This window comes from Callionymus lyra, chromosome 3 (assembly GCF_982586985.1).
Source record: "Callionymus lyra chromosome 3, fCalLyr1.hap1.1, whole genome shotgun sequence".
Classification (NCBI taxonomy): domain Eukaryota; kingdom Metazoa; phylum Chordata; class Actinopteri; order Syngnathiformes; family Callionymidae; genus Callionymus; species Callionymus lyra.
Window position 1 is genome coordinate 32,648,332 of NC_141820.1, and position 23,610 is coordinate 32,671,941.

General features: G+C 37.5%; 1 pseudogene; it reads right to left on the reverse strand.

Annotated features, from left to right (window-relative positions):
- Positions 1-699: 699 nt before the first annotated feature.
- LOC148084492 (uncharacterized) overlaps positions 700-23,610 on the reverse strand; it is a 29,836-nt pseudogene continuing 6,925 nt past the window's right edge.

The following is a 23,610-nucleotide window of genomic DNA, read 5'->3' on the forward strand; positions in this document are numbered from 1 at the left end:
GGCTCACAGCGAGTTTTCCATCCGTTCTTTTGATGCTCAGCCACCAGTTCAGCAAACTTGGCCCTCTTCCTTTAACGTGCTTCCTCCATCCGATCTTCCCAGGGGACAGTTAGTTCAATTAACAGCACTTGCTTGCTTGCCTCGGACATCAAGACTTTGTCCGGTCGGAGCGATGTAATTGCGATAGTGTCAGGGAATCTCAATTGTCTTCCTAGGTCAACTAGAGGCCTATTGCACAAAAGTAGTATAAAGTAATAAGTCGAGCTATCTTGGTTATCCTGGCTCAACTAATCTATGATCCTGTTTCAGAAAGTAGGATTTCATGTCCCCTCTGGGATTTGAACCAGGACCCCACGCATCGAGAAATGAAACAAAAATGCATTTTTTTTCATATAGCTTTAAAGTGTGTTTAGAAGCATGAGCCAAATATAAACATGGTTTGACTCAGAATAACACTAAGAAATGTTTCCTGATTATTTTTTTTATTCTTTGAGTTATTCATAGGCTTCTAAAAGGATGCCTGTTTGCCCTCGTTGCCCTAGTGAATCAGGGAATATGTGATCGATCGCCGGGTCTACTTGAAGAAGAGGTCTGCTCATCCTGCTTTGTAAGGAAGCCTGGACACTCTTGTTTTGGATTCATCGAACCCAGCTTACTTACTCATCCTGGATGTGTCAATCCTACTTTTGTGCAATAGGCCTAAGGATGTGCCAGTCTCTTGTTGTCACGAGAAGGCCCCCCTGGGTCTTTCTGCGGCCTCTCGCCTGCTCGGACAATGGCAATTGTAGACTTGGCTGGGTGATGTTGCTTGCTAATATTAATGCCAGTGCAGATGGTGTCGGCTACTGCGTTCAGGACCTGTTCATGGCACAAACGATAACATTCATCTTCCAAGGCCTTTAAGCAGCAACTGAGGATAGTCTCCAATGATCCTCTTTCTTGGCAGATTTGGCAAGCAGGTGATTTCAAAAGCTCCAGGTGAACAGGGCTAGGGAGGACATCATACACCGACTGAACCAAGAACTCGAAATGGTGTGGCTCCGCCTTCCAGAGTTCTGCCTAGCTGATCTTCCCTGGCCAGCTGTATGCTCCTACTTCGTCCACACCCCCTGTTTGGACATGCCCATGGTATCAGCCAAATCTCGGTAGAGCAGGACTTTTCTGGCTCGGGTGACCTTGAACTCCTCTGTCAGACTGCTGTAAAGGAGCTGTAGCTTGGTGCAATGGCCAAAAAAGCATGCTACTGAGACTCCGTGGCAGGCCCAGCCACCTCCGCAGAAATCGACTGATCTTCCGCTCAAAGCTCTCCATGTTGGTAAGTGGGACCTCATAGATAAACAAAGGCCAGAGGATGCTAAACTGGTAAATCCAGGCCTTAAATCTGCCAGGAAATCCTGACTTGTCCATTGCAGAGAGCCATGTATAGAGGTTGCAGTCGGTGAAGAGCTTGCCTAGGCTTTTCACTGGCTTCTCTGAAACTGTTGGAAACCTGGTGTCTCCCAGCATAAAGCGGAACTGGTCAGCCACTTTTCCTTTCCTTAGGACTACGGACCTGGATTTGACAGGCTTAAAGCTCATTCTTGCCCAAGTGATGAGCTGCACAAGGACTTGAAGAGGGCACCTGCAATCTGGCACTGAGATTGTGGTCGCAGTAAGTTATGAAAACCCAACTCTCCTGAGTCACTGACATGTTTCAAATGTTTCCTCTCCGAAATGCAGTAAGTCACTCGTCATGAAGATGTTTTGAAGTTATTACTTTATAAATTTCTCCCCCGTCTGAAATTGCAGCGAAAAACTGTTTAGGAGAGTGAAGCCCATCATGATGCAATAATGGTCTTCACTCTTCTGGCAGAAAGCCATGCTTCTTTCTTTATATAACAAGTCCAAGAGGTTGAGACTTCCGGGATTAATGACGATGCATGACAAACCTTGATCATTGACCGATCACAGCATAGTGGGTGTGGTTACACGATTAAAACAAAGTAATACAAAGAGTTTTCAGTGGGCAGGGCTTAAGCACATTTTCTATTTAAAAACATTTAAATTAAAAGAGTTTTGTACAAACAGGCACATACTGATGAGTAGAATAGCTGTCAAACATCTATTTAAGAGACACTTAAATCAACACATTTTTGCCCCTTAAAAATGTTTTATTTGTTTGTCAACAATGAACAGTTTACTAACCATTAAATAACTAGTAATTATAGAAGGTTATTTTAAAGTGTTACCTGTTATTTTTTAAAAACAGTAACTACAATCTTTGTCAAATGGAAATGCAGTCTATCCCATGTTGTTGTTTGTTTGTTTTTTTTATTTTTAATGCCTCATAAGCTCACTTAACAAGACTTCTCCCTTTTCGCCAGTTAAAATCAATGCTGTGTAAAACCCAACGGGACTGACACATTCACCTTACATCTACATGTTAATGTTTTTCTTTTATCCTCTAAACCCGTGAAGGCAACTTATTTACTTGAAGGCTGGACTTGCAGCTTTAAAAGGTGAGAGGTGTTACTTATTTAAGTTCTTGAGCACACACATCGGTGGTAGTTCTCAACTGGGTTAAATTTGAGTTGTAGTGAAAGGAGCCTTTGGGATGGGGGGATATTTCCTGGATGTTGGTGTTCCTTTGTAGCATTCCAACACATTGCATCACTGTGTCGTATGCTAGGAAAGCTCTGTAGAAAATCCCAATGGTAGTTGAAAGACAGTATATTTCCATCTAACCTCTCATTGTATCTGACCAGGAAAAAACTCAAGGCTCATATTGGACCAGCATCTGTCCTGACAGATTCATAAAAATCCTTAAAAAATCAGAGTACAGGGCAAACCGACTGGGACCCAAGCCTTGGGGACTTTGGTCCATAATGGATCTACATTTTGTTGCTTTATGTGTTGTGATGTTTGTGTTGTTTAACCTTTACTTTATGCCCTTTTTGAAATTGTGTAAGTGTTTTTTATACTTTTGTCCTATCCTAACTATTCAATAAAATGTAAAATATGAAGGACAACTCTGTAGAAAATGAATGTCAGTGGAGTAAGGGACTCCACAAGGACAACAGAAAAAAATCTCATGGGCCGCAAATGTCCTGCGAGTGGCCCTGGCTTGTCCATGATTGGCTGCTTCCTGTGGTTTAGGTTATCTAGAGCAGGGGGTCATTATGAAATAAAAAAGAAATAGAGGTTAATATTATGACAAAAAAACAAAACAATGTTAAATGCATGAACAATCCTAGGGAGCATTGGGCTGGCATGGTCCAACTTGAGAGTCTGAGTTTTACTTATTTCAACTAGGTTTAGCATTAACATGCTGTGTCTAATTGGAAAAAGAAAAATCTACCTAGGTTATATATAATTTTTTTTTGTGTAAACTTGACAGAACCATGTCAACATGCCATGAGTCAGTGGGAAATGTAACTTAGGATGTAATAATCAATACAACAGAAAAAAGAAATAAAATATCTATTAGTGTGGCTTATGACTCTAAGGGAAACAATTTAATGCTTTCTCCAAATCCATTAAACACACAGAGACAAGTAAGGTAAACTCCAAATCACTGTCAAGGATTCTGCCCAGGGAATAGAGCTGATCCACAATCCATGATGAGGGTGAAAACCACATTGCTCTTTCTTAAGCCGAGGTTTGATTATTTTGTTGACCCTTCTTTCCAGGACCCCTGCATGGAACTTGCCATAGAGAAGGAGAAGTGTGATTGCCCTTTAATTGGAGCACTCCCTTTCAAAAATAGGGGACCACTAGCCTAGTGTGCTAAAATTAAAGTACTGCCCCCAATGCCCAAGCTCTGTTGTAGAGACGCATCAGCCAAGGATGCCCCGGAACACCCGAGGCCTTGAAAAACTCTGAGTGGATCTCATCCACCCTATAGATAGAGCCTGATGCATCTTTCTCTCTGGAAGGCTCTAATCTACAGATGAACATAAGATATAATGAGTAAGAAATTAAAAGAATATATGTAATTAAGAAAAGTTCATCCCCTGCCCCCACAAATCCAACAAGAAATTACGTGGAATAAAATTAATTTATTAAAAAAAGGATAATTAATATTCAGAGGATTAATGAATTGCTTTTGATTTCAAAAAGCTGCTGTACTATGTAGTAACATATTAAAATGTGTTGATAGCTAGATCACAAGAAGATTCTAAAATAATGCTTCAAAAGTAGATCATGATTTATTTTGAGAGAAACTCATTACTGTTTGGCTGATAATTATACTTTAAAGCCTCTTATAATAAAAATGAATAATTTCCTGTTAGTTTTATTAATCCTTATTTTGACAAATATTCACGAGAATCAAAGAACTGAGAGGAAAAAAGAAATGTGTTTGATAATTAAATAATGATTTTACATCAGTGACTCAGAATGCAGAATAAAGTTTTAATCTGGAAATCCAAAAATATCCTGAAAAGGTTTAAGAAGCTAATCTGGTTCTTAGCATTCAATAAACTGACTTTATTAAAGTTTCCAACAAATCATTGCGTCAATAGAAGATTACTTCTGTAAAGGATAAGCAAACAAACCTGTTCTTTATAATCTTTTCGACATAATTTTAGAAATTTATTTTGGGAAAGTTGCGGAGCGGGAGTGTTCTGTGCATATTGGGATCAAAATGGCATTTAAAATCGGATTACACTAATGTACGAGTGCTGCAGCTACAAAACAATAAGTCAGAGGTTACAACACTTGAAGTGATGGTTCGTCCAAAATTTAAACTCACCATCATGTTTCGACTAATGGATGTTATTTTTTTCAGAGTCATCCATTCCTTTTCAGAGTTACATGTCTGTAGCAGAAATAAAATATTAAAAAGAAAAGAAAAAATCTAAATAGAATAGAAAATAAATCTGTACTATATTATATACACTTTTAATCATATTTACAAAAATAACAAGAAGGTGCAGTTAGATAATTAATATATTAATTAATATATTATTATATAGCACTTTTCCAAACCAGGGTCACAAACCGCTTAAACAATAAAAACAATACTCACCAAAATATATACTTTAAAGGTCAAGATAAAACTGAGAACAACACAGGAGTTCCAGAAAATCAAGGAAAAGCCTGAACAAAAAAAAATGTCTTAATATGTTTCTTGAAGGAGTCAGTCAATCAACTATTAACAATCAATACAGTATATGGATCCTGTATTGATTGTTAATAGTTGATTGAGCTTCATAAAAGGTTGTGCTTTACCTATTGATTTAAACAGCTATTCTACCCTACAAACTACTGAACTCTTAACCAGTAGTACACTTTTTCAAAAGTCTTATCCAGCAGACCACTAGGTATAGGACTCAAGACCCAACACCACTTAACTGAAATAAATGATAATACACAATCACCAAATAACAAGTAAAACATTAACTAACACAGTATAGCACTCAATGGACAGTGAAAAAAAAATCAGGAGGCTTTTTTTGTTGAAATAACCTGATGAAGCCACATTTACTGTGGCTTAATAAACATGACTTGTGTAAATATTATGTATTGTATTATAAGTACACAATTTACCCTTCAATATGCAATATACATTTTAGCCACATATCCTAAGTCAGCTTTCACCTAGAAAAAAAAAAAATCAACTCAATGGCCCTTAATGGACCATTTGGAACAAAGAGACTCTCAGATGCCCAACAATGCTTCGAATAACTAAAACATTGCTTTACTATTGTTGGCTCAAAAACATATAGGGCACCAATTAGGCAATATTATTCAAACATTTTCTGACAGCCTACAGATATCTCACAGGCCCTTGTCACTCTGCTTATTATGCACCACCCAATGTAGAAATGACACTTTTACAAAGGCAAAACTCTCGCAAGGCTCTAGAAGAGACATTGAACACAAGGAAAAGACTTGAGTCAACATCATTATTTCTCCGTTTCTGTTAGCAATTGGGTACTTTTCTTTAAATCCTTTAAATGTATTTTTATAGAGATCTCAAGTGTTCACTTGGACACATTTAGTAACAAGGCATATTGGTGAAGAAAGGCTTAACATTTCCAGGCAGGTAAACAGATACGTAATGGTGTAGTTTTAATGAGTTTCCTTGAAATAACCACAACTCCAAAATAAACTTGTTGGTTTCCACTTGTCGGTACCCCATTATGGTATTCCTTCTTCAATTAAAAATATTGCATTTGATTCAGCTGACAAACAGAGCCTTACTGCGCCCGTAAAACAACAAATGGGCTTAAAAAACAGTAACAACGGGCCATTTAGAAGTTTGTTCTGACAGGAGTAGGAGTGTTGGATACACAGCTATTTAATTCAGAGATTGTGTGGTTGTAGTTCTACAGCAAGGTAAGTTTGAGACACCGAATGCAGCACAATATGTTTGTTTAACAGGGCTTGTGTTAGGGGTTCCAGCTTCAGGCAACCAGTATCCTTTCTGTGTGTTTAAGTACTGTTTGTGGTTATTGTTTGATTACATTTGAAAGTTCTATATGTGAATGGTGTATACAAAAATAAAGGGTTTGTTCAGCCAAAAATAAAATTTAACTCATTTATACTCACACCCTTATGACAACTAAGTGTTGGAATTCTTATTCTCTCTCTTTTATAGCAAACATGGGCATTACAGGTGAGCAGCATGGAGGTATTATCATTTTTATTTTAGTTAGAAAAAAAACTGAGCTCCAGTCACTACATTTAAATGCACTTACTTTTTCGCCTAAAACAGATTACTCTGAAAATAATCCCAACCCTTACTCGAAGTGAGAGTGAGTAGAAAATGAGTGGACTTTGAATTTTGGTGAACTATCGGTTTAACATGAATGCAACTTATAGTGTAAGATACAGATTAACCTTATGCATGTAATAAAACGGATTTAACCCCTTGACGCCTGAATTTATTTGCAATTGTTCAAAAAAAAAAAAAATGTGTGTTTTTGCTTTCAAGCAGAGACTAAATTAAGTGAAGATAAACATTTTTACTCTAGAACATAAAATTATTGTAAAATTGGGTATGTCGCAAATTAGCGACAACAGGCATTAGAGGACCAAAAAATATTAAAACACATTTCCCATCTTAAGCATGAAATTTTATTTTTTAATGCAAACATATACATTACAGTGGTAAGAAAACAACAACAGAAAAAAAAGTGACTCAAGTCTTCCTCAGAAGCGTCACCTGACGTGCTGCAGACGTGTCACTAATAAGCTGGTCGTTTCTGGTCCCACAGTGGTGCGAGGAATCCCTAGGTGTGCAGGTGCACTGAGTAAAAGCTAACACCATGATATGCAGTACCTGAATATTCAACAACAACAACAACAACTAATACTATAACAACAACTACTATAACAACGATAACTGAACTGTTTCAATTGTGGGGTGCCTTACTCATGAAACTCCCTGAAGCAATTATTATTTTTGGTCAGGCACAAGTGAACATTGCACTAAGAACACTTGAACACAGGGTCAGTTTTCCTTTCAAAGACATCAAAGGAATGCACCAGCCCTTTTTTGTCACAAAGCACAAATATTTTATATCCTCATTTATGTGGCTTCTTGGGGACATATTGTTTTAAACTTGATTTTCCTTTGAAAGGAACCATTTGCTCGTCAACACAGAGCATTTGCTCTTGTAGAAGAGCCTGAAATTTGGGAAGAAATGCATCAATGAGTGGCCTTATTTTGAAAAGTCTGTCATTGTTTGGTGCCATGTTGTCATTGAAACGGATGTAATGTTTTATTTCTTCCCACTCTACTCTGTCTTTTTGTTCAGGAGTAGCTACACTAGGAAGCTCATCATCCTCTTCAGCCGTGAAGCTTTCCTCACTGCTGTCACCTGGTGTTTAAAAAAAAAACACCATTGAAAAGTGCAGACTATTCTATTTAGGTTAGGTTAGGAAGGTTAGAACTTTACACAACCTGCTCTCAAAGTGACGTCCTCAAATATGTGGCTTACAAAACAAAAGCTGAAAGTCTGTACAATACAATATTATAGCATTATTACTGCTATTTTCACCACCTTGTTCAGGTGTGTATTCCTCATCAACTTCTCCACTCTCACTGAGACAGATGTCCTCACTCTCAGCTGGTGGAACTCTGGTTTCTACAGGAGTTTGCTTACCATAAAACATTCCTGAGGAAAAATAAACGTCAAAAATGTAATTCATAAAACATGCTACATGATTACAGATTGTTACAAGAATTGTTTTTGCTATAGAAAGCGTGTGACGGCTAAAATCCATCTGAATATATTATTGTGTACTGCGCCATTGCGCATCTGGCCATACTGATTAATTTAGCCCATATGGACGAATGTCGCGAATTCGCTACAAACCGAAAACTTGAAATATCTTCAAAAATTATGTTCAAAACTACTTTATTTTACTTTTCCTAGTTCCACAGACAAACAATAAGCAGACGTGTATTTTTTTTTTTACGGTACCTTACCTCAAACAAGACGATCCTTTCGCGCTTCCAGCTTTGAATGGGTTGCGCAACACAGGGAAGAAAACACGATCGTAAACCGGACGTGGTTTCAAATGTTATTGGTCCTATGAGAAACTAGTGATTGCAAAACGTTCCTATGTTCCTATCGAAGAGGCATGAACCAACATTAGGGAAACTCGCGCACGATCTCTGGCGCATGCTTAATGGAAGCGGTATGTCGCGAATTCGACACTAGGCGTTAAGGGGTTAAAGGACAATATTAGATTTAACCTAAAGTATTGCACACAACTATTTCCAATTTCCAAGTATCTTGGAGCATCAACTAGACATGCCTCTCTTCGAGTGCTGTCCTCCGTCCTGTGAATGTATTCATTCCTGCTCTCAAATGAGCTTTGGGCATAAATGTACATAAGAATGAGAGTTAGTTGAAACAACAAGCACACTGCAAAAAGTAAAATATAAGCAAGTAAATAAGTCATGTTAAAAAATAATAAATGTTCTATTTATACTTCATTTTAAGTCACATTTCCCTGACAGGTCTAAAAAAAAGTCTTTATATTAAATTTAATGTCCTTTTCTGGATTTTGCATGCGACTAAAGTCCATCATTGAATTAAAATGAGAAACATTTCACTTAAAATAATACATAAACACAGAGAACAGATCCTCGGAAATTACGGACTCACTAGATTCTTCAAAAACTAGTGTAGAATCTAAAAAGGGGAAAAACGACAATTGCAGTAGATTTCTTAACTCAAGAAGGTTTTAAAACTGAGTCCGAATCGCACAACTTGGAACCAGAACATATGTTATGAAACGGGCGACTGAGGTATGGACCTGGCAGAACCAGTTCAAAGGAAATAGGGCTTTAAGGTTTAATAAAAAAGGTTTCTGTGTCTTTTAATTTGGGGTGAGCAAAGCCCCCTGGTGTGGAGTTGTAATGGTTGCAGCTAAATGTGGATAAAATTGAAACTCTGGTTATTGCACCTGATAATGAGGTTCCAGGGTTGAGTCAGTACTTGGGGGACTTAGGCAAGTCTGTCAAACTGAGCCTGAGAAACCTGGGTGTTGTATTTGACAAAGACATGTCTCTAGTTCAACTCTGCAGAAAACTGACTAAAAACTGTTTCCTTCAACTGAGAAAAATCTCCAAACTTTGGAAAATTATTTCACAACACGATATTATAATCCATGCGTTTGTGTCTTCTTGTTTAGACTATTGTTAAAGTATACTTTCGTGTTTAAACCAGAAGAAGCTGTCTCGCCTGCAGTTTTGTATTTTTTAATTGGTATGTATTTTCAACTGTGTATTGCTTTTGATTGTTCAAGCATTTTGTGACCCAGGTCTAGAAAGGCACTTTAAAAATAACTATTACTTGCTTACTTTCTTGAAATTCTGTCAACCCACTATTGGATCAAAGACAAACCTTAAACAATTATTTCTTGGACTAGATATGGCTGGATAAAGCTTCACAGAACTTTACTTTCAGAGGCCACTAGGTGGCACTCTCTATGGCAAACATATTTTCTATTGAAACAAAATTTTTAACTTGGGGCACCAAATGCTGTGCTCTTAAATGGGACACTGCTTCATAAAATCTATTGACAAATCGAAAGATAAACTAACACAAGATGCTGGTACAGTTGAGAGAAATGCAATAATACCTCAAAGAGTGTCTTACAGTAGATCAAAGGTGTTTTTGTTTTTTTTCTAATTTGTAGTGTTTGCACTCAGCCTTGATTTCACCCCACTCCCCTTTGTCCTCTCTTTATACCTGCAAAATGCCCTCTGTGCTTACAATCTTTTCTTTCCCTTTACTCTTGTCAGATTTTACTCTGATGTAACACAGCAGGACTCTTTTGACACTGAGTCACACTGAGTCACACTGAGCGTGTATTTGATAAAAAGAGAAAGCGAATGAGAGTAGGGAGAAGTACTCGGGCTGTCGTCTCCTTCAAGATTCCTCTTGTATTTTAAATGATGTATTGGCAGGTAGTGTTGTGTGTACATGTGGATATGGGAATCTGGTTACTGGTAAATGTGTTTTTCAGTTGAAGGGTCATGCCTCTAGCAGAATACGACGACAGAAGCTTAATGAAAAGCTGGGTTCTGATTGACTGGCCAAGAAAGAGGCTTGCCGCATAATTATGTTTTAAATAATAGATGCCTGAAGTAACACTTCTGTGGTTGCACCAGCCAAGCCAACCCAGTCATTTTATCAGGCCAGTACCACTTCTGTGGTGTAGCTTTGCTGACATAAAAACATGTGTCTTTTGAGTGTGGGGTGTAGCTTTGTCTGTAGATACATTCAACAATTACCTATTAGCTACAAATTATGTTTCATAGTTTCATAGTTTCCTAATTTCCGAAGGCAATGAACACTGGTTTGTCTTTTTATGTCAGCTGATATGAATTTAGTGCCAGTAAGCTTACAGGGATAACAACAATACCCCTATTTTTTTTTCTTTTGAGACTTGCTATATCTCACTCAAGTGAAGATGGTGTTATTCCACATACTTTTAAACAGAATAAACCTAATGTTTTAGACCGTTTTAAACCTTAAAAAGTAGAGCCTGACTTACCAAGAATACAACAAACAATGTGTATGTTTTAATATGCATATATTCAGTCCAATAAATACATTTGAAAAAATACAATTTAAAGTCAAGCAGGCCTCAGATGAATTCAGCTACTTTACATTTGGCTGCAAACGGTTTTTGTCAGTTCAAAGTAGAAAAGAGTACCAGATAATCTGCAGAAAGCAGAGATGAGTTTAGGAGGTGGCCAAACCGAAAACCCTGTTAAATCTGGATGGGCTAAAAAATGGTAAACTGTGACAAGAAGCCACATGTGTCTTGCTTTCATTCTTGGTAACAATCTTCCAAAGATATTTGCCCAATCTACCTCAAAATACTTTGGGTCTCATTCATGAGTGAGACAATCTGAGCAGATTTGCACATAAAGGTCTGCGCTAGTAATGAATTGGGAGAGACGATATCATATTTGGAATTATATAGATGTTTATAGTGCACATCTTCAAATCCTAAGAACTTTTCGTGAGAATTACATGTTTGCCAGAAGAGCTGTTTTGTTTGATTTGTGTTACTTAGTAGCAGATTCTTATTCTATTGCTATAGCAAATTTAAAAAAGGCACATTTCCAAGAGTGCAACAGACAGCATGACAAGCTGCCAATTACATTCCCCTAAACTTTCTAAACAATAACCGTCTGTCACAACAAACAGAAGACAAAGTTAATGCTATAGATAAGCTCCATTTAAATAAAAGAAGGAAATGCATGAAACATCTTTTTCTCACGAGTGTCACATCTTTTGAGGATTTTGTTTAGCTTATCATCACTGTGTCAATATAATTTGGTCTTCTGTTTTTAAGGGAACAGAGATCAACAAGCCACTGGTTCAGCTATGACATGTCGATGACACCTGGGTCAAGATCCTGATCTAGGTGATTATTTAGTTAAGTTATTGTACGCAATTGTGTGAGAAAGATTTTCACTGAAGGTAATCTACCATCATACAAGGAGAAGAGTAGATAAGTAAAGGCATTCTCGCAATTTGTGATTTTGTGTCTGAAAAAGGCTGTATAAAGGCTATGGGGCTTTCAGAATAAATGTAACCAGCATTGTGACTTATTACTTGAACCTTATAAGAGGGGAAAAGGTGAATGGAGAGCAGACAGTTACTGCTAGAGTAGACAACAGTGAAGGTGAAGGCTGAACATAACACAGTTCACTGGTATTTGTGTAACCCTGTTCACTTTTTATGCAGTGGATTTTAACCTTTTTCATTCCTGTCTAAAAATACGTTGAATAGTTTTATAAAATCATCTTCATCAATTCACTGGTAACCCATACTTTTTTGTCTCATAGTGCATTCCATTGGGTTCATATTATTTATGTCAAGCTGGGACTTCGAGTTTTTCTTACATAAACAAATTAGGAAATAATGTTAATCATCTTTTCTCTCAGCTCCAAAAATATGAAATTTATCATTTTATATACAGTTTTTGGCACTACTGAATTTGGAGCGACTGCTTCAGTCACTCAAGTTTCAACTACTGATGGTCTGATGAAGCTTCATGAAGCAGTGTCATTATTTTCAGAGTCCACTAGATGGCAGTCTCTGCACTATTTTCCTTAGGTTGGAAAAACTGTTCTGATAAAACATCACATCATTTTTAAACTGATGGCGCCACCTACTGAACTCTATACAACATGACACTGCTTTATAAAGCTTCATCAGACCGTCACTAGTTTCAGGCACCACCTACTGACCTCTAAAAAATATGCCACTATATCATGAAACTTACAAATGAATCACTGCCTAAAATAGTTAACCCAAGATCCAACACTTGTGTTACCGATAACTATAAGTAATGAAGCAGTTTCTTTATTTCAGAACCCACTAGATGGCACTCTCTGAACTATAACAACTGCTTTAAACAAGAAACCATAACCTCATATCATTTTCAAACTTGTGGCCAAATACAGAGCTCTAAAAAGTAGGACACTGTTTCACATAACTTCGTCACTACTAGTAATCACCAGTCACTCACACCATCATCCCCACCACACATCAGTGATTGAAAAGTCATATTGTAAAAACTGCTGAACCTCTAAAACTGATGTAAACTATCAGTAGATTAACTTGGGGCTAAACTTGAATTATTTTAAAGTCCCTTATATAAGCATGACAAAACGAAATGTACCAAGTTGTCCTAACCGTTCGCCTAACACAAGTGATGGGTTAATGGGGTTTTCATCATCCTACAATTATGAATAATAAAATGAAACCTCACATCATGCAATCAATTAGGCTTTAAAAATGGGGCATGTCTTCCTGAAGCTTCATCAGTTCTAAATATCGGTGGCAGAGAATTAAATGACTTGACACACAATGGACACTTACCGTCTCCCTTCCCTATCAGTCGAGGAAGCCGGGTTCCCTCCTTTTTGCTCCATCTCTTATGGGAATTCCTCTTTCTCCATGTGCGACTTTTGATGTTGGTTGGAGATCAGATGCGACATGAGCTAATGATTAGAACATATGTCATCACCGGAACAGTGTTCGGGTGGAAGGAGGATGGCACTAAATGTTTGAATTGACAATGAAGTTTCACACGAGCAGGAGCTTACTTTTCTTTTCTTTTTTTTGATACTGGAGCCTTTGAAATGTACCGCCAATCATTTCTTGATTGTATAATGCATCGCTGATGTCACACCTTGAGAGATGAAAAATTGTCTCTTTAGAACCTGAAGGTAGATATAAAGTCAGTAAATATTCAGAAAAAGGTAAAATAAAAAAGTAATTGCAAGGTGTTACTGAAGAAGGGATTTTACTGAGCCTACTGAAAGCACCCATTATAAATCCTATTTATCTATTTAAAGAATTACAAACCGTTCTACTGATAAAAGAAAGAAGGAGAGTTTTTTCTGCACTGTTTTTAGGCTATTCTTGTTCATTAAAATGTTATATTTAATTGTTGTTGTAATCTTGATTTAACTGTCTTTGCTGTTGTCAATGTTACTTAATTTATCTTATCTTATTACTTACACTAGAAATACACTCAAATGATCATTCTTGGCTAAAACTGAATAACTCATTATGATTCTTACATTGACGGTAATAACTTGGTACTTACCTCAGATTCCGAGATTGTTTTCTGCCTGACATACAGTATGAGAAGGGATGTTATTAGAAAGAGCAAACATTGTCAATTTTAAAATAATAATAATTCATGGCTCCATTTTAATCATGACTTCTTGAAATGTATGGTTTGCTTTTGTTATTTTTCTACCAACATTACTTCTTTTTTTGGTCAATGGTAATATTTTAATGTTGTTTTTTTTAGATTATTAATGTCCTTAAGTTATTATTAATTTAAGATATAAATGACCCATGTATCACAGTGCCAAACAATAAAAAGGGAATTTGTATAATTGTATACTACTGTAAAATAGAATAAATCTTTCAATACAATTAAAAAATGTCTAATTTAGACATAAGGAAAACAAGCAAATACACAAAAACCAACATTATATTAAATTATGATTTTATTTTTTACAAAACACCTATGCGGGCATTACACAGTACATCACATTTGTTAGGTGTTAATTAATCTGCTGTAAAATAACACCTTGTTCACAGTGAAAAAATATGTTTCATTTGTTTCTTACATGATGACAATGTCCTGAAAAAAAAAATATCCCCTTCATGACTTTTTCAAGAAATGGTGTCACAAAATTGGCCCTACAAGATAAAGTTGGAACTTTTTGACACCCACATTATTCGGTGTCAACAAGTTTTAATAGGGAAAATATACATTTATTCTCATTTGATCTGCAAGGCTTCGCCCGCACCTCAAAGCATTAATTTGTGTTTGTTTCAACCGTTTCAGACATGTTTACTCAGCACTTTTGAGTTCTTAACCTAGAGTTAGAGGAAGTGGAGCAGATTGAGTTCCAATTTAGTGCAAAATCGTGTGTTGTTTTCATTATGTCCCAGAACATTCAGTCTGATTGACTGGTTATCATAGTCCAATTGGTAAGCCCATTAAACTGACAGTGAATGCTGCAAACCTTTAATTTTATCAGTCTCGGACTGAAATAGAAGAGAATTGTTTGACAGTCCTGAATAATCGCCTGCCTAATTCTGTATGCCACAGGCACATGGCTTTCACTCAGTACAATTCCATTCAAACACACTTCATCAGCACAACTCTTTTATCCTTATAAAAATGACTTGCAGTACTCAAGGTTTGAATTTTATGCTACATTGCCAAAATTGTTTTCCTCCCAGGAACAATCTCATTTGATCTATCGTTTTTCATTTTACTTTTCTAAAGCCAACACGTCTGTTTTCCCAGGGACCATTTCATCGAAGCATGTCCAAGCTAAATATTAGTGATGGGCTAATGAAGCCAAGATTAGCACTGATATCAAGTTGACTGGAATGTATTTAAAATATAAAGGGCAGCCAGAAACAACAAACATATATACATATTGTTTTTGCTGTCCGGATTCTCCTCTAATTGCCAATTAAAGCGTGCTCACGAAGCAATCATGCACCAGCCCAACAGATGTGTCGCGGAGAGAAGTGTTGTTTATAATTTCCTCTGCAATAACTCTCAGTTCACTTGAAGAGAATAGATGAATCATAATGAGCTGGATTGCTCATTGTGCTGTGTTTGAACTGAAGACAATAATGGTTGTGAAGTCCAATTTATAGAACTTTAGAACATGTGCATTTATGTTTACTGTTGTCCAATACTGATGAAATGAAAGATGAAAGTTAAATGATTTATTAGCCAAGTGTTTAAACACACATGATCAACACGTTAACCAAGCATTCCGTTGACATAAGTATTATTATTTAGAATTTTTGTGTTAAAATAATCAAGTCTCTCTAGCTATTATTTCAACTACCGTATTTTCCGCACTATAAGGCGCACTTAAATGCCTTTAAATTTCTCAAAAAACAACAGTGCGCCGTGTAATCCAGAGCGCCTTATATATGAACATTACTTGGAGGGTGACTTGTTTACAAACACTTTCATTAATCTGCGCCAACTGAGCTGACACGCTGTGGGAGGAATTACGTCTTTGCGTCATCACGGGGTGGGATTAAAGACGCACGTTACATCATGGCGGACGTCTATGGAGTAAGAGTACTGCCACCGTTATGAGCGAGTGTGTCTTGGTTGTTGTACACTCAAAACATCTATTTTTTTGGGGTAAAATCACTCAGCTGCGCACTCAACCAGTCATACACGTGCGTTCAAACATGTCATACACGCACGCTCCAGCTGTCATACATGCGCTCAACTTCTCTGTTGCGCACTCAACATTTGTCTACTCACAACACCAGTCTCACGCGCTGCTGATTGAAGCCTTTTAAACATCATTTGGACATCATGATGTTCATGAACAGTCAGAATGCTTAATAAAGTTTGACTTTATCTGACTGTTTTTTTGACATTCCTTTAAACACAGCCTTATCTAGTGGATGCATAACGCAACCCCAGTCAAACGTTCGTGCTCGTATCTTTTATTCTATGCGACTTATAATCCGGTGCGTCCTATTTATGAAAACAGTTCTAAAATAGGCCATTCATTGAAGGTGCGCCTTATAATCCGGTGCGCCTAATAGTGCGGAAAATATGGTATGCCCTTCACTAGGCAACTCCTTTCCTGGCAGTGGCGAGGAGATGGTGTTTGCATTCATTTCTATAATTATTAAAGTACTGAGCATCTTGGAAGTTTTTAACAAGATAAAATAGAAAAATGATTAAAAAAGGATCCCGATTTTCTAATCTTGATAGCCTAGGAATATGATTAAGGAAGGTTGAATAAAACATTCATTTATTTATTTTATATCCCTTATTCCTTCCTCTGGCCCACTGGGGGCTTTATGAAGCTGCGTCCTGTTTTTAAGAGATAAGAGTTGGCACCTGTCAGATTCAAAAGAATGTAAAGTTTAATCTTGTGTGCTCTGAAAATAAATAAACTGCTTTATGAAGCTTGATCAACTCACCTAACATTCTCTGATCAATCAACTTTGTGTTTATTATTTTCACGTTGTACATCATTTTCTTGCCAAGTAAAGAATGAATTTAACAGGAGAATAGAATGTGGATCACTATCATGCACCAAAAATATATCATGATATATAATGTATTAAACTATGTGGAATATGTTTATAGTTATTTAAAATATGTTCAAGGGAGTGGATCTTTTTATTACAGTGTAATATTACCAGTGCTCTCCTGTACTTATCCAGTTGACGGATGACTAAACAGTTAGTCAGCGGATAACGAGGCTGTCCGTTGGCAGGTCTCCATTGCGTCAGAGTGCCGACAGTCCGTTAGAGGGCTAACGATGGCCCACGAGGGTAAAATGATTTTGACAGAGAGATACCATGGGACTCACATGATGATCTTTACAGGTTTTCTCTCAGGTCCTAATGTGGAGAAATATATTTTACAGGCTATAGGAAGTAAATATATGCACATATTTAATTACCTACGAGTAATTTAAAGTATGGAAGTAACTAATCACATAGGGAAGAACCAGCCATATTTCTTTATAGAAAACATGTTCAATAAAAGTATTTCAGTCGCTGTTTACAGAGGTACCCTGATTATGATTCAATATCTAATTCCATTGTTACTGTTGGACTGATTCACTAATAAAAACAGGGCAGTTAAATCGGATCCTGCATTGCTTCCTATTTTAGACCTTGATATTTCTTTGAAGTTAATTAGAAATGTGTTGCTTGAGAGGGAATGAGGGAGGAAGTACGTAATTAATTGTAGACAGCGAAAAAACATTGGAGCTACTGAGTCATGCAGCAGTTATTGGTGGATAAAAACTCATTAGAACGGACGCTTTTAGATGGGATGAAAATAATGTTGATCGAGATCAATTCAAATTTTTTTTTTCTTTTGTGTGAGCTAAAATATAAAAACAACTGTGTTAAAAAAATCATTTATAGAATAATTATTGTAATAAGGGAAGTATCAAAATAATTATTAAACTGAAAATAAGTCATCAAGGCTGAAAACCATAAACTGAAACAAGCATGTTAATGACTCACCTGCTGAAAAAAATTACAATATTTGCCACAACCTTATAATTTATGAAAACTTGACCGGAGACCAGAAATGATTAAGGCTTTTGATGGGTCTGCCTTGGCTAATGAGGCACCTTTTTTAAGGGGCCTATCGCTATTACAACCGATGCATACAATGTGCCCTAAGTGCAGTGGTTGAGCAGCTGGTGTGTGGCAGTTGTGTGCAAATTTAAGCCATGGGAAGTGTGACGGTGAGAGCAAATATAGAGTATTTGGCCGAGAATTGCTAGTTTCATAGTTGGCTACGCACAATGCCAGCGTTCGACTGAGAGGACAGTTGCTTAGCGCCATCAAATTCTAGATTGCGCTATCTTAGCCAGTTGTTTAGGTGTCAGTGCAACTGGTGTCATCTATAGTTTTGGTTCAACTTCCAATATCATCTCTGACTTGCTGTATTTCAGTACTATGGTCAGCGCTCACAAATTCTCTGGGCCTACAGATTCACAGTACTACAGTACACCCATCCTCAGGCTAAAAATTAGTTAAAATGTTTTCACTGGTCACTTAAGGGTTCATTGCTTGCTGTGCTCTCAAGTACAAATTGGGTGGATCATTAAACATGGGTGATGCTTTGGGTTCTATTCATTTTCAATTCAATTTTATTTAAAGTGTCTTATCATAACAAAGTTATCTCAAGACACTATACAGTTGAAATAAGACTACAGTTGATTAAGGAAAAATAGATCCCAGCAATTCAACAAAGAGCAAGAAACAAAACACTGTACAGTGAGCTGGACAGTGAGCAATGGCGAGGAAAACTTCCTTCCTTTTAGAAGGCAGAAACCTCGAGCGGAACCAGACTCATTGTTGACGGCCTGCCGCTTTGACCGGCTGGCAGGAAGGATGGGGGGGTAGACAGATGGATAAGGAGAGGAGTGAGGGAGGATATAGTGAGAGAAAAGAGGAGAGTGTAGGAGAGTCCATGGGGGTGCTGGAGAGAACTCGGGATCTGATGACGTGGTGAAGATCCTGGATCAGCAGCAGCTCTGGAGGTGGATCCCTGGATCAACAGCAGCTCTGCAGGTGGATCCCTGGGGCTCCGGGAGAGAAATAAAAAGGTGTGAGTTTGGGACAAATGTATACAATACACAGGTATACAGACTCCGGTGATGGGTGAAGATATATAGAGGGGAGAGGGGGGGGGGGTAGGGTTGAAATAGCCAGGCCAGAGGGCACATACCTAGCACAGCAGGATCCAGACACGGGGGCCCAAGCCGCGGCTGCTTTGAACCTTATGAAGACTCGGTTGCCTAACGTGCAGAGTTGGTATTATGCCAGGCCACCCTATGTCCCAGCTCTATTGTTTTTTTGTGTTATGATGCTCATCTCTTGCCTCTTCAGCACCCATACAAGGGCCCAGGTACCGGTCTGTGATGCTGGAGTCGGACTCTAAATTTTTGTTAAACAGATTTAAGGTGGCCCATTTGTTTACCAACAAAGAGGTCCTTCTGGCCTGGGTGCCTCACTTCTTTCCGTTTTTTGATGTCCCCTCTGGCTCTTGCACTGCTGCACCTTGGGATAGGGTTTGGCGTAGCCAATTTGTCATGCTGGTTAAGCCTCCGAGGAGGTACTAGCTTTCCACCTTTTGGTTTTCAATCTGGGTTTTCCATGGACACTGAAGAGTGTGTCCCCTACCCAGGGGATTAATACATGGGGCTGTAGAGAGGCATACAGGCTAAGAGGTCATAAAGCTGCGTCTCTGCATTCCTTATCGTGTCATACATTTAAAATATGATGTTACTATTCACTCTCCAAGGGAGTAGGCTGGGTTATTGGTTGCTTGTCACTGAGTTACAAGCTGGACAGAGCCATGCAAATAATTCATACAATTCCGATTGCAGAAGGTAAGATACATTATGGAATAATCATTGGAATCTTAAATAATACAGGAGTCAAATACATGTCATCACATTCAAATGTCTGAGATTTCTGAGCTGAATAAAAAACAATAAACTTGTGATCTTTTAAATGTATACAACAGTTCACTTTTGGAGCACATGCATTAATCAGAACAGGCTGTGAGGTCTTGAATAAAAAAACAAAGTGATTTGTAGGTCGGCATGTTGGCTGTAAACAAGCTAGGCCAGTCCCCTGATGCAAGAAAAAAATATGAACAACGTAATTCATGGAAGAAGAACACTTATTTCCCTACACACTGTTTCAATAATTGTTACAATAAAGGGGATACGTGCAGGTTCTTTTTTATTTGATTTTATTCCTTTTTCACAACATTAACAAGTGTCTTCACATTAGAATAAAAATAAAGAGCGAGAATAGCCACATGTTTAAATTCATAACTGAAATGAGATGCAGTACAAGGTTAAAGTGCTTCTTCAATCATGTGCATGTTGTCCAATTTAAACCCAGAAGGAAGTTTTGACCCAGGCTCTTGTCATCATGCATCTAGACTTCTGCAATTCCCTTTTGGCAAGTCTGCCATCTTGCGCCATCAGACGCTGTGGCTCATCTAGAATACAGCTGCTCGTCTGATCCTCAGCCTGTCAAAATTCTCTTGCACGACACCACATGTCGAATGCCCACCGGCCATAACTGCCCACATCCCTTTCAATCCTCTGGTTCTTGACAACCCGACTACCGAGGGATCAGGCCACATACGTAAAGGACACGATTAAATCGTATTCCATGCCAGCATGAGGGGCTCATCTACTTTTGGGGAAAGAGCTACTTCTCAATCTTAAAATACAATTTTCCGCTGAATTCTGGACCGTTTTTCAAACAGTTTGGTCTGTTCAAATCGTCATACATGTAGCAATGATACAGGGTGCTTGGATATTTTAAAAAATGCTGGTTTTACTACTAATTTTGTCAGCAGACGAGCAACTTTCAGAAGATGCAGGTTAAATGTAATTGAGGGATAACATAGTATTAATGTTTAGCTCTTTTGTAATAAATTGTTTTTGTAAATGTATTGTCCCAAGTCCAGTTGCATCAGAAGTAACTTCGGTCAAAGTAATTTAATTTCTAAGAGGGTTTTATTTAAAATCTATTACTGAGGTAGTATCAACAATTTACTGTCATTTGTACACTGAACTTCTTATTACATTGCAGTGATCCTAATCATCATTTTTATCCCACATTTTTTCAATAGAATATTTCATTTTTAAACATTATGTTATATTGCTTAAAAAGCTTGACAATTGATATCTTTCCTCTATAGACGTAATGCACTGTAGGAGCGAGTGGCACTGTACCAAGATGGCCGCCCTGTATACACACCGCTCTAGTGGGCGGCAGCAGTCGATGCGGTGTCTAAATATGTATGAATATGGTGTTGCCTGTTTAAGCTTGAACCTCATTGGTTAAGCTGTACATGCTTGATCATTTGAAATGAAAACCTGCACCACCCCGGCCCTTTGGGGACCGGTTTGGAGACCCCTGGTTTAAAGTGATCAAGTGTTCAATTTTAAACACCCACAACATTTCATTGCACATTTTGGTATTCATCATGTTTTATTTGATTAGCTTAATAAAAAAGCCCTGCCATTAAAAAACAAGATTTACTTCATGAAGCTTCATGAGCTCTTATTTTCAGAGCTTAATAGATAATGTGATCTGTTATAATATAATATTTTTTTGAACAGTTTCTCTTTTCAATCTTTGCATCATTTTTAATCTGTGGGCGCCACCTACTGATCTTAACAAAACCATACATTGTCTTATGAAGCTACAGCAAGACATCACTACAGCAATCGTCCCCAGCTGCCGGCTACAAAGGAGTCCTTGTTCCAGTCTGTGGTGTCAGATTGTTATGCTGGTGACAATTGACACCAGATTTCCTTTGAGCAAATTATATTCTCTCCCTACACGTTCTTTTTGTAAATGTATGTATGTGATTCTGAACATTATTTATTGTTCATTTATCATGAAAACGAAACTGACACACGTGTCTTATTTTTTATGTTTGTCTGTTAGTAATTTTCAAAATGACCCACTGAAGGCTATTGATATAAGTAGGACACAGATTTGTGTCACTGTTTACTTACTTGAGATTAAATAAACTTCTGTTTTCTTCATCAAAAAAAGCCTGCTTCCAAACCCAAGCCACACACAAGGCCGTGTTTTTTCTTAGTGGCTGCTTTATTTAGTTTGAAGAAAAGTATTTATTTGAGATTAAAACAGAGACCATCATGACACGAAAACATTCAACGACTATGTTTTGATAAAAAAAAGGAAATAATGAAAAACAAATCAAAGTCATTCTTCACCTTTATCAACACAAATAAATGTCTCTCGTTTTACTGTGACCTTGAGTTGATCTTTAGTAAGACAAAAACAATTCATAGATTGCCAAAAAAAAGCCAAAAAATGAACTTTCTTTTATCCAAAAGGACATTTCATTGTCAAGTAAGTGGTGAATCATACTTTCTCTGAACTATTTCATGTTGTTTCTACTCTTCTTTCACGATGTAAGTACCTGTTGTCACTCTGTTCTCTCTGTACTTTGCATATTAAGAAAAAAAAAAGGTCTTAGATGTAAAAGTAAGCCGGCTGATCTGACATTTAATTAATAGAAATGAAGGTGCACGGACAAGATAGGACACTGAAGAGTTTAAGAGGACAGAATTCCTTAATTGCTTTCCTGGTTTTCTTTCTACTTTCTCTTTTTAGTCTTCAGAAGAGTGTTTAAGTTTCTCACCTTCACAGATTTTTAATCCCCTGGAATCCTACTCTTGGATGGCAGGTGGACATTCTGCACAGCTGCAGATGCCGGCTGTACTTTGTTGTGGAATACTTCCAAAATACATGTTCAGCCGAAGCCTCCGTTGCAGGTGCGTTTTTAGTTATTATTTGACTTATTTTTGCTGGTAGTTTCGGGAACTTCCATCTTTTGTTCCATAGCCAAAAGCTTTGCGAGTTGTTGGTAAGTGCACGTGTGCAGCCTTGCACACCGTGACCTTTATGTCTAGTCATTAAACCTCAATCATCCCATAGCCATCTACCACCTGGTGATCAGGGAGCCGAGGCCTTCAACCTCATCCATCCCTTGGGGTTGGGGACACCACAGCAATCAGCCCCCTGCTTATCTCACATCCATCATACTTGACCAGCACTGATGGTGATAGAACACATGCAATTACAAAGGAGGATGCAGAATATGACTGCATGAGAGTCTGTTCCCTGATTTTCAAAGTTTGTCTGAGGCCAGGCTGAAATTGACTGGTTTGTCAACACAATCAATAAAACACAGTGTTGAATAACAAGTTTAGTAAATCTGAATTTTTAATGCCTATGCATTTACTCTGGTTTTCATCAATCATTTTCTCACATATTATATGCATAAAAATGAAGATTTCCGCACCCTTACTCACTCAAAAGAAAATATTTTAACTAAATGTCAATTTCTCATAGGGGAACACTGGAAGAATATTTGATTTTGTTTTCTCAATGATGGTGAATTCCCTTTTATAAGTATGTTTTTATAATGTGTCTGCTAAATACTGTGTGCTTTGTTTTTGTATTTAATAAATGTGTTCTTTCTCGTTTTTGTTCTCCCCTTCGGTGTCAACCTTTAGAGCTAAAT